The 12,924-nt window shown below is 40.4% G+C and overlaps 1 long non-coding RNA gene across 1 annotated transcript in view; it reads right to left on the bottom strand.

The window, feature by feature from the left end:
* LOC311431127 overlaps positions 1-9,896 on the bottom strand; it is a 106,863-nt gene extending 96,967 nt beyond the window's left edge. Inside the window, exon 1 of the long non-coding RNA XR_014689259.1 lies at positions 9,747-9,896. This is a non-coding gene — a long non-coding RNA (uncharacterized lncRNA). The remainder of the gene's footprint in view (positions 1-9,746) is intronic.
* Positions 9,897-12,924: the final 3,028 nt, after the last annotated feature.

Genomic DNA, 12,924 nt, shown 5'->3' with positions numbered 1-12,924 from the left:
CTGATGTGATTTAGCACTGAAATTGAATCCAATGACAAACGGTAAAAATTCCTCTTTGATACAACTTCTCAAAGCAACCCTCTCTCACAGCATGTGTTCCATGAACACAGGCTGACAAATGGAAAAAAAATAATAAAAAAAAAAAGTCTAAACCTTTACTCTAGGCAGTCACTTTGTTTTCTCCAGACTGGTAAATCAGAGGGCCAGGGCAATGGGCTGGAGATCAGGGCCACCAAGAAGAGAGGCAGGGCCAAGAGAATATGGGCAGCCCCTGGGTCTGGTTTAGGGTGGCCCAAGGCACCCATCCCATCTGAGGGACCAACCAGCCTGCCCTGCAGAAGGCTTCCTCACTTCTTTCTTCCACTTTGTGCCTCTCACTCAACAAACCAGCACCCTTAAGCTCAAAATCCAGAAGGATTTCATCCACCTCACCAACATGGCCCTCAACCAAAAGGAGGTTTCTGGCAGCTTCCCCTCTGCCTTGTGGCCTTTGTAATCAGGAGGTTCCCAGGCATAATGCACCCCTGCGTGCCTGAGCTTGAAGAGCCTCAACTTGGAATGGGGATTTGGAGCCCACACTTAAATTAATCCTGTGACTTACAATAAGAAGATTTCATACAGTCCTGCTCGATGCTTTTAATTTTTTTTCCTTATCATACATTGGCATAAAATTAAAAATATGCTCTGTATTATGCAGACAATATTTATGCACTGCACCGGGCTGGGGACAGTGACTTATGCATGTCATACACCCCCCTGCCATGTGCATCTGAGGCTTCATGTGCAAGATAACCTGGTTATCACAAAAGCTGTGATATAATTTGGACTTGCCAGTAAAGTTAAAAGCCATTTATAATCTTGAGGAAAATGAAAATACTGTGTATTTCTGACTGTAATGTAGCAAATGAGTACTAACCATCATTCTACATTTTTATATCACTTAGAAATTTTTTTCACAGAATATCTGAAGAACCTTTTGGATATTAAATTTGCCATCATGATTGATCTTAATGCATCAGCCATATATTTCCCTTCCTCTTTCAAATTACACTTACTGAAGAAATAGAAATGTACTGAACAAGGAACAAAAATATGTACTCAAAGTGAAAAGAAGTGTGCTCTCAATTTTGAAGTTGCAATGAACTGATATTTTTAATTTACAAATACTATAAATATTTCTTATAATTTTCAGGTTAGTCATGCGCAATGGGCTTCCAATGAGACTGCTATATTTATTAAGATTATGTAATCCTTATTTATTTAGCTAGTCATTGAGTAGACTGCACTGGTGTTCTGCCTCAGGTCCCAGGAATGTGCAATCCGCCTTGAAGTACTGGTGGCCCAATCCTGGAAGGTACTGAACAACTTCATCTTTCATTTCAGTAGAAGACAAGAATGTTTTGCATCCCTTAGGAAGAAGCACATGAAAGAATCTGCTCTAAATTAGCTGAGAAACAGCTTCATGTGAAATTTTGCATTTGTTTCTAATGAGAACAGTTATTTCCAACAGAAGAGTACTGCTATGCCAGAAGAACATTTGACCCACTGATTTCAGAATTTCTTTCAATTTCTGAGAAATCTCCCATACAGAAAGAGACTGAAGTGTTGTACACTGTTCAATTTTGTTTTGTTTCTTAAGTTTTTAATAAGTGTTTCTTAAGAACACTTCCAGAAGTGTTCTGAGTGCTTAAAAAATCACTGTGAAGTACTTTATTCTAAGGATACTACCCACAAACAACTAATGTAACCTTATTCTGTACACATTCATTGAAATATTTATTAATGAGGCAGAATTGTTGATCATAATCCTGAAGTGATACACTAAAAAGGAGATCTGTTATAACAAAGTTCTTAGTAGGATACACTGGATCAGCTAACTCGAGTGAGCCACACGTGCTGCAACAGTCGGTGCTGATGCAGAGAATTTTTGCATCAGAGCAGGTAAACAAAATACTTTTGTCAAAAATTTACCAGGTTCAACGGAGCTGGACTTTATTAGAGCAAAAGGTGACACAGGAGAAAAGAGTGATGTTTTGTTTATCCCTTCTGCAAGTGAGACTTTTGAAATTCTTTTGATCATATGCATTGGTCGAAGCACATTTTTCAAATGAAAACTGCTTTTTGTGCTTTGTAGATATATGTATTTTCAAATCTCCCTAAAACTTGACATTTTGAACAGTCAGCTTTTCAGCAGTCATAGCCTGAGTCACTGAAGGCAGGCTTTGGTAGAGGTCTTACATGTGTTATGTACAGTGCCTTAGTTCATTCTCTGTTAAAAAGTAAACTCATTTTTAAGAGATATATCAATATTTTCTTCTTTTTAAATTTAATTTAAAAAATCTTAAACTTTTTTATCTCAATAACTTTTTTTAGAGTTTGTTTAGTACAAACATTCAAAGCATTTATTTAGTTCATTCTGTTTCTTTCTTTATATTTGTCTTAAGATTCTTAGCAAATCAAAAATATCTGTTCACCATAGGAACAAAACTTACAAGGTCAGTGATGCTCTGTTTGCTTGTCACTGATTGTTGTTTTTTTCAACTCAGTTATCAAAGGAGTTATTGAATATGAGAGGATAAATTAAGTGCTAAGTCTGGCTTGTACAAATTAGCTGATCACATCAAACCCGCTGCCTAGTTTACTGCCCTGCTAGCTCACACAAAGTGAAGAATATATCCTAGCTGTGGAGAAAAAGCTAGTATTTATCCTTCTGCACCCATTTGTATGGGCTGCAAATCTACCCTCTGGCAGGGATAAAAGGTGGGTCGAGCTGCACCATTTTGCGAGCAGAGTAGGAAAAACTGCACTGCAATCCAATCATCGTAACCACCGCAATTACCCAGCCCCACAGCAGTGCTGGGGAAGTGGTCAATAAGTTCCTTCAGCTCGTGGAGGGAGGGGAGGACAGGGCCAGCTGCCATCCCCCGAACCTCTGCGGAATATCATGTGCCATTTCCCTTTGCAGTGGCATCCTGGTTTAGGTGATTTCAGAACACAATGCTGATTGCTGGAGCACCTATGTGTATACACACCTTTACTCAGTTGGAAGACAGCTAATTTCTGATTATCAGAGCAAAATATAACATGTTTGTGCTTGTTCCTGTCAGCCACTTTGAGCAAGTGGTTCCCTTTGCTTGAGTACATCACCCAGTTTATGATGCTTCGCTGTGGACTACCTCATGATTGGTTCCTAAATTTATTCGGAGTTGTGCGTGTGGCTACTTGCAAGCAGTGCAGGTATATTCCACAGCAGGCAGGGTATTTATTGTTCACGACAGCCAGTACGTAGCCAAGCTACAGAGTAAGCTATGGCAGTATCAGTGCCTGATATCTCCTCACGCTCCGCATGCCTGTGGTTGCATGCATTGACTTGCGGCATGAGTCACGTAATGATGGGTTACATCCGCGACACCATATCATACGAGCATGGCCCAACAGTGGTGGGAAGGGTGAAAATACAGATATACCTCCAAATGAATGACATGGAAGCGATTATATACGAAGCAGTTGCCCACTGCAGCTGAGGAGGGGGCTCTGGCCCTGGGAGCTTCTCTCAGCCCTACAGCCCTACAGCTGAAAACAAAGTTGTCCTTGGAACAAGGGAGCCCTCTTTTACAATGGGAATGGTGAATTCCAGATGGGTACTGACTCAGCACAGTACTCGGCACAGACACATGAAAAATCAGAAATGATAAAAGTGCTAGTAAAGATAAAGGTCTCTACTGGCACCAGGGCAGTCTGACCACATTTCTCGCAGGCCTTGCTTTTGGTCCTGCTTTGGTGTTGTCCCGCATCACCTCATAATGTCATCCTTGACATTAATAAACGACTTTTATCACTTACCAGGACAGAGTTGAAAAGGGAGAGATGTCCTGCCTTCTCTGTCTGCAGGCCTCTATGTCCTCCTCCTGCTCAGAGCCACATTTTCTGAGCTGGCTGAGACACGGACAGCAGGTTCGTCCCCACACTGGGGGGCCTGGACCCACATGGAGATGTGGCATTGCTCAGCAGAAAAAGTTTACCATAAAAATAGCAACACCTTCTCCCAGATAAATTATTTTGTGTCTGTCAAGGTACCTTATGGCCCAGATGTATCAGAGCAGAGAGCCAGGAAGGGCCTGCAGGGGCAAAAAACACTCGAGGGCACAGAGAGCAAAGGGGAAATGTTGCAGCTCCCTCTGCCCTGCACAGCTCTGGGGACCTCTTGGTTTTGGTTTTTATGAGAGGCATAAAGGCAGAGGTAAATCAGATAGGTAGGAAGAACAGATAATCCAGGAAGTTCAAGAGTTAAATTGTCTCCAAAGTTTGTTCTCCCATGGAGATGAAAGGAGCAGCTCACACGTGGCCCAGCTGTAGGCTCGGCGGTGCAGCTGTGCACTCATGTTCCCCCTCCACCAGGGATTTTATCAGCTGCACCTCCTCACACTCAGCATAACTTTAAAAGGATACTGTTCCATGTGCAGCTATGTCTACATGATGTGTACAGCTCTGCTTCTTCCAGAAATTGTATTTCATTTCTTCCAGACGTTTTGCACTTCTGCTTCTATTAAATAAAATAAATAATAATAATAATAAAATCACTTTTCTCAAACATCTTGTAAGTGAGGACCAAAGAGTAGCCTTGAGAGACAGTGGCAGATGTCCAGGAGACTTGAAGCACTCGAAGGTTTTCTAAGGAGCATGCGGGGACACTCTGGCACTCCTGGAGATGGGGTTCTTGCCCTGGTGCTTCACAGGCCATAAGCCAGGAGCTTTTCTCTGCACGATAGTTTGAGATACAGATAAGCAGATGCCCTAACCCAGGTAGAGCATTCCTGCTTGGGGGGAAAGAGACAACAACCAAAAAACTAACAGTAAAAGCTATCAAGATGCATGTGTTTACAAGTCAGATTTCTGTGTATTCTTTTGTTCTGTTATCTACATACGTTTGCCTTTTATGCTGTCTGCTGACAGCATTTGATGCATTTTTCCTCCTGTGCCTATTTTTAGTTGCCATAGGAACTTTCTTATTTCCTGTCAGCTGATGTCAGTATTTAATACTATTAATTGTATAAAAGGGTGTTGATTCTGGGACTCTAGATGCTGAAGGAAAGCCTTAGGAAAGCAGAACACACATTGCAGTTTACTCAATCTTTTATTCATTTATTTCTATCAATATTTAATTCAAAAAGCCAGATACTGTAATAACAGCTGTTACCACATCAGTGGAATCCAGAGCAGATCCTCTCCAGCCGTTTCTTCTTGTTTGGTCTGAGTTTCCCTCCCACTACAAGAAATACACTCATTTGAAATAGTATCTTTTGTCTGTTTAGTTTGCAGTTTCATTCTTCCTCGCTCCCCACACATCCCATTCTTTTTTATTTTTTTCCAAAAGAAAAATTAAAATCTGCTGTTAGAATGAATGGGAGTGAAAAGAGAAATTTCCAGCACATAAAGACATACTGTCTGGTAAAACACTGGGATCCAAGGAGCATTTCTTTATGGCAAAGCCCAATTCTTATTTTCTTAAATATAATAAGTTATTTTGCAAGTGATTTTTTTTTTTTTTTCTATTAAACTTGCTCTGTGACCAGAAAGAACTAAAGAATGACCGGAATAAACTGTGAAATACTATAGCTTAATCTGGTGCTTTCTTTATCCACATCAGCTTTAAAATCTCCACAGTCTTTCCCATGAACTGATCACACACTTGGAGAAAATACTTGATCAACACATACTAGTGCTGCTTTTGAACTAACATTATACAGAATGCCTATGCAAGTTTAGTCCAGTCCTTGTCTGGAAAAACTGAGAAAAATAGCAGCATTTCAAACCCTTCTATTCTTTTTTCCATTCTACATCACTATTCTTCATAAGATGAAGGAAAATGGGTAGCTGGGAATAAAGAAACCAGCGAATAAATTAACATTTATGGCTTGAGAAAATAATTCCACTGGTGTAATTTAAATCACGCAATCCAAGGTGTAGTTCAAAGCATCCTAAAGACAACTTCACTGACTTCGGGGCCCTTTGGATTGATCCCTCTGAACAGAGTGAGGGGAGCACTAATGAGCCTGCTGGAGTGCTGTGAGGATAATATTCTGCTCAGGAATGTTTCCAAAGCATATGGTGTGTGCTGCTGCTGAGACAGCCACTGGTGAGTGTCTTAGTGGCTATAACTCAACAGACCCAGCATCCAAGGCAATGGATTTTCAGCCTGAACCTCAAAGCCCCTCGACAGAAGGCCCCTTCTGTGGACACTCTTCCCAGCCACTCCATCGGCAGTGCCCTAGATGACCTCAATGGGGAGGGAGCATCCCTGGCAATTGCCCTGCAAAGGGCAACTACACTTCATTCGGGCCCCTCTAAATTAAAGTAGAGCACTTGGACAACAGCACATGCTTTTATTGTTTTTAGTGAAAGCAAAATGTATTAAACATTGGCTTTTCATCCAAACAAGAGCAACTGAAGGTTTTAGGAATTGGATATTTATTCTTTTGACCTTCTTTTTTTTTTTTTTTTTTTTTCCTTTTTGTTGTTGATTTGATTTAGTTTGGTTTGGTTTGGTTGGGCTTTTTGTTTGTTTGTTTAAGAAGGGGTTTAAAACAACGACTTCTTTGGAAAAGAAAGTGTACGTGCACATAGAAGTAGTTTTTATTTAATAGAGTTATCCATAGAGAAAATAACTATGCAGATTATTTCACTGTAGAATTGCTTGGGACCATGAAAGACTTTGAATTTTATTTTATAAAATTAGATATTGAAATATAAAACTGAGTGCAGAAAAAAAAATAAATTAACTAGATTCTTTTTCCATAGTGTTTTTCTAAAAATGAGTCTGCTGGTTAAACCAGTAGTCAAATGCTTACCATTTTTATAAACTAAAAAATTTCCCCTAACAATTTGTAATTCTCTATTTGTTTTCAGGAATACGCTATCATTCTGATCTATATTGAACAACTGGCGCACAGGTCTGTAAGTCCAGCCAAGCTAAGTTGAAAATCACTCCCAGTTCAATGTCAGTAGTATGCAAGACATTTATAATACTGCACTACATTGCAAGGTACCAAGGTACCAAACAGTATCCAGCTTTCCTTGCAAAACCAAGGCACAAGCTGTGTCCTGTGGGAGGGGAGCTGAGGGGCCGCACAGAGCCAGACAGCTTTGGGCCATGGGGGGGACCAGGAAGGTCCCCCAGGTGGGCAGGAGAGCAGAAGGAAGCCAGGTACACCGTGTGAAAGCAGTGGAAGGGAGGGGAGCAGGAGAATAAGCCCAAAAGAGTTCATAAGGTCAAAGGCAGCAAAGACGCACATCACTTCTAGAAACAAACCTGGAGCATTGCTCTTCCTCCTCTTTGGGTCACTGCAGCAGCAAAGGGAAAGGAGCAAGCTGTTGCCTGCCTTGCACTGAGTGTGAGCGTGCTTGCCTATCCACTGAGCAAATGCGGCCCAGCAGTGACTTTGTAAGGCTCAGCAAAGGATGAAACGAGTTATGAGAACCACACTACTGAGACTCTAATAACATCACGCGGACATCTGAGGACACTGTTGTACTTACCAGAGCATGAGAATCAACATCATCCTCTCTAAGTTATACAAATGAAAGAAGGTTATTTAGTGTCCATCTGTTTTTGTTCAAGAGATAGTAAATAACTGTTCCTCAAATATCCACGGAGGGGTTTCAATTGCTCTTAGCTGCCAGATAGCTGGATTTTTCCTAGCCTACAACTGTCACCTTCCATGTCATCTGAGACCAAAGCGAGGCATTCCCGCTTTTTATACCTCTTTCATTAAGACAGCATGATTGCTTTGTTTATACAACACAGATATTAGTACAGCTCAGGGAATAAAAAATTAATAGGTACTATCCAGCAGAGGGAGCACAATAACATAAAAACCCTTCAGCTGTAAGGTGGAGAACTTTTTCTATTAAAATCCACGGTATTTGGCAATCTGATTTTACTGTTTTAACATATGGAGTGGAAAAGACAGAATTGAGAGAGAAAAAGAGGGAGAGAGGAAAAAAAAAAAAAAAAAAAAAAAAAAAAAAAAAAAAGAGGAGAAGGTACTAAACAAATACAAGTAGCAAAATAATTGATTTCCTGGCATTTCCATTGATAATAATGAAGATGTAACATACTGCTGGAAAAATTAAGGTTTAATAAGAGAAAGATCACAGACAATCTTCAGAAGAGTAATAACGTTTGTTTTAAAGTGCTGATTTTAATTTAAGTAGGAGTGGCGGCTCTGGCTGAAAGATTCAAGTGCTGCTTTCAGTTTGACTGTGCACTTCCTCTTGTTTTTAATGAAGTTATATATCAGAAATAACTGATGTACTCATTCATTCAGTTTATGTGTAATTTTTAGAGTCCGATATGACAGAAATCTTACTAGATACGTTCTCTGTTCTGTGACTGTTACTCTTTCTAACCCAATCATACTGAAATAATTGTGAATTAAAAAAAAAAAAAATAAAAAATCTGGAACTGAGCACCTATTTTATAAGAAATGGTCATACAAGGGAGAAAGAATTTCAACATTTCGATGTGACTTACATGCACTACAGTAATTAAAGAAACAATGTAATAGTGTAAAAGTGTTGCCTTCTTAAATGCAAACATTTCTCAGGGTGCATTTCATTAATATATTTATACCACGAGATTTTTTAATTAGGACATCTAAATTCTAAGCTCTGCCACTGACTGTTATTTGACCTTTGGCAATTCACAGTCTTTCTAAGAGAGTTTCTGTTATCTTTGTAATGAAAATCATATTGATTTCACAGCTGGGTAGAGTGTAACAGCAGCTTTGCCTGCTGGTAGAAAGTACTGTTGAAATAAAAACATAATTTTAAAAGGAAAGAGAGAAGAAAGAACTGGATGTTCTGATCAGAAATGCTAACTACAGCCAACATGAGGTAGAATATATTTGGCTTAACTTTTATATGTTTACTAAACAAAAGCCACACTTGATGAAGACTGATTAGTATTTTTCTGTTAAGCAAACTGAAAATTTTCTCCACAAACTGGCAGTAACATTAACAACTGAAACAAAACAGCTATACTGCTAACTACTGAAGATGCCCACACCCAGCAGGCTCTTCATTTTGTTGTATAATGTCCTAAGGAAATGAGGCTTATGCCGTCTCACTATCAATTCATTCAACTATTACTCTGCTTTTCCTGGCAATTTTTCAACCTGTTGGACAATTTCAACCAAATCTAGAGAAACAGTGAAGCTGTTGGTGATACTAAAGACTTTTGACCACCAGATTCAGCTGAGATTGGATGAAGTTTGATGGACACTTGCTGCCATTGCTGGTCTCACATTTGACTGGTCATACCAAAAATAACACCCAAAGCAAGACATTGCTAGAGGTTTCTTATCTCTGTTATTGACACAGCATCTTTCCCGTCACAGAACAAGTGGACCCACAGGAGGCAGAGTTGTCATGTTGAGAAAGGGTCTGAAGAATTATTTCTTAAGCACACCAAAACTCAAACAGTTTAACTTATAGTTCTATATTAGTCATTTCTGAAGGTCACAGCAAACTTGAAAATATGCTATAACATCCTTTTAGAATTGTGATGACTTCACTAAGGTTATTAAGATTGTAGTCAAAACTGCATAAATTCAAAAATGTATTATTAGAAGTTTCTTATTGTTTATCACCGAAGCATTCTCCTGATCCTCTGTAGATATGCAAATCCAAGAAATTAATGTTTACAAGGTTTTATTGCCATTTCTCCAATTAACAAATGCAAATACCTTTTGCTGGGCCAAGGCAGTCCCTTGTTATCTCATGACAGCCAACAAAATGTCTGGTGCAGGCAGCTTCCCAACAGCCCCGTTCACTCGCACGTACATGATGGCTGGTACCAGCACCTGCTGTGTGGTTAGCAGGTATCAGTAGTGACTGGTAAGTAGCAGAGAGAAAAAAAAAAAAAAAAAAAAAAAAAAAAAAAAAAGTTACCCTGTGCAAATACGGCTGCACACACAATGAATTACCTATGATTCAGCCTTTCACTCATTTTGGCAGCAGCTGGACAATCAGCACCTTAAACTTGTCCCCACAGATGACATACATGTAGCTCCAAACCCATTTCTTTCCCAAGCAAGCAGATAATCCTGTGTGTGAGAAGATACCCTGTGAGAAACAGTGAGAAGAACCCTGTGTGAGATGGAGCTTACGTGTGGTACGAGCTATCTGAAAGGATCCAAGGTTCACCAGTTCCACTGCCCAGAAGTGACCTGTTTAGGCTAATGCAAAGTCCCTCAGACCTTTAGGAGCTGTGTGGAAAAGAAACCCCAAAGGAATAAAATTTTGAAATCCACAGACTTTACAGTATTTTTGAAGTCACAAATGACTCCTGAGATCAGGAGGCCTTGCATCAGCAGACAAGAGGCCTAACATACTGGAGTCCATACCACCTCTTCCATGTTTTTTTCTGTAAGGATCATATGTCAGGTACATAATGGAGAATAGAACAGCCTTTTGCCTGTCCTGTGCATTTAGTAAGGCTGGAACTCGCTTTGCAGTGCCCCGTCTTTGTGAACACAACAAACACTGCCGTTCGTCAAGGGTGCTGTACAGCAGTTTGCACACAGGCCTTTGGGTTTCCACCAGCGTAGGATATCAGCCGAGGCACAGCTGGGCCAAAACATACAGCGAACCCTGATCCTGAGCTTTGGGCAAGGCCTGTGCTGGCTTTTGAAATATGCCATTTTAATGTATGTACTTCCAGGAATTGCTGCTATGCAAATACATTGGTGATAATGCACATTAGATATATGAGTTTAGCTTTAAATTTTAGTCATTTTAATCATCCACTCTAAGTTATTTGTCTCAGACTCAAGACTTGATTAAAATTTAAAGTCTTTAAGTGTGGAGAATTGAGCCATTTAATCCAATTTTCTTAAAAACTTGCCTCATATTTTTGTCAGTCTCATTAATGTTCATGCCAATATGCCCCACATGCAAACAGACCAAGATAGCGTGCAGCACACCGCAGTGTAGTAAAGCAGTATTCTCAAAACATGGGGTTATGCTACTGCTTAGTAAACCCTAGGAGGGCCTGGGGGACAGACTTAAGCATGTGCCACAAGGCTCCCTACATGCCTGTGTCGTGTGAGGCACACATGTGTGGCAGGGAAAATGTCAAGTCCCAGTGCCCATACGGTGCTGACACAACCGCTCTGCTGCTTTTGTCTCCGTGAGCTGGGTGGGTGAGGTACTTCTGCCAAACTTGTGTCACTAGGAGAGGTAGTGTAACTCCCTCCAAGATTTATTGTTTCCCTCCAGCAGCCAGCGCCGCACCTCCGCTAGGAGTCTCTGCCGGCACAGTCGCTCCGGCGCCGCACAGCCCGGGGCTGAAGCAACAGCACCCCGGCACTAATCCTTCCGTCCCAGCTTCCCTGAGTGCTTTGGCCCTGCCCTGCTGGGGCTTGGCACCTGCTACATCCATCAGGTGCTGCAGTGCTCTCCTCCTCTGCCCTGGCATTAACAGTACTTCGTGGGCAGGGAGCTCTCCTTGCAGAAGCGATACAGTATGTCCCAGCAGCACAAAGGAACTGTATATGAGAAACCAAACATCAGGCCGCCCCTCTGAAATCTGGTTAATTGGTTTCAACAGGTATAGGAAGAGTCAGATAAAAATCTTCATTATTTAAGGACGCGTTTTTAGCTGGCATCAAGGTATATGTTCAACTTTTTTTTAAAAAAAGTTTTGATTACATGCTAGGATATGCTTATGGGTGCTATGTTCCAGAGAAACATAAATCTCTTTTGTGGTAAATGCTTTTACTATAAAGCCCTTGTTTTTCACATTTTTTTCCCCGAATGCAAAAATTCACATGAACCTGCTTTGCAAAACAAAATCTTGAAAAAAAAAATACAACAAAACTCTTAGGAACAGATGAAGAGAAAGAGTTTTTTACCCACAGACCATTATGGACCATTAAGGATGCACCAAACTGATACTCACTTATCTAGGTTAATGGCCATCATGAACCATCCGTTGCTATGAAACTGTTTAAAATCCATTGTGTCTATTCAATGTAAGGAAATGTACCTGTAAAACCATTTTGAATATGTGCCTGATCTCCATTAGAGAATATGAATGCTCAGAACAGAGGTGCTGGTTTTAAAAATGCTACAGAAATGTCAGGGCTCTTCCTTCTTACAACTATTTCATTTTGGGCTTCTCAATTAAACACTTGACTGTTTATTAAACTTGTTGTCATTTTCATGTGTCTTTCATGTGGACATATGTTCTTACGAGTTAGATCCACAAGGAATTTAAGTATGTCACCAAGCTGCTAAATGGTGCGGATTCCCCGTATGCATGGCTGCTGTTCATCCTATTTTATGGACATGCAGTAACTTCTGTCTTGTTAAACACTTAGTGTTTTAACATGTTATAAGGAACTTGCTGCAGGTTGTGGTTTGAAAAATACCAGTGGCAAGGTGCTAGTGAGCTTGTTTTAAGTAATCACCTTCAGGCAGTAGAAGTGACATGGGTTTGAGAGGCTGGAACATTTTGCTGATAAATTTAATGGACAGAGCTCCTCACTATGCAGGCCGGACTGCTTCCAATAGTTGACCAGTCTCACTTTCAGTTAACTTCAGATAACCCTATACTGTGCTGACATCTAAGGGACCTATCTGCAAGAGCATAGGATTCCGAGTCCAATGTTTACATGTGCGGTACTTTCAAGTGTTTACTTTGTTTTCAGTCCCAGCTGAACCACCTTTCCCAACAAGCAGGACATTTAGGGTAAAATACCTGTTCCCTAACAGTATCTTTTCTTGATTTGGGGTAGCATTGAACCAAAGTCTCCCATCTGCCCTTCCTATGCTTCAGGTAATGTTTCTAAGCCTTACTTACTGTGTAGGCCCCACAGCTACTTTAACAGCGGAAGAGGATTACACACCATATACATATAT

The sequence above is a fragment of the Aythya ferina genome, assembly GCF_964211825.1.
Source record: "Aythya ferina genome assembly, chromosome: 1".
Classification (NCBI taxonomy): Eukaryota; Metazoa; Chordata; class Aves; order Anseriformes; family Anatidae; genus Aythya; species Aythya ferina.
This window is presented reverse-complemented; position numbering and strand designations above follow the sequence as displayed.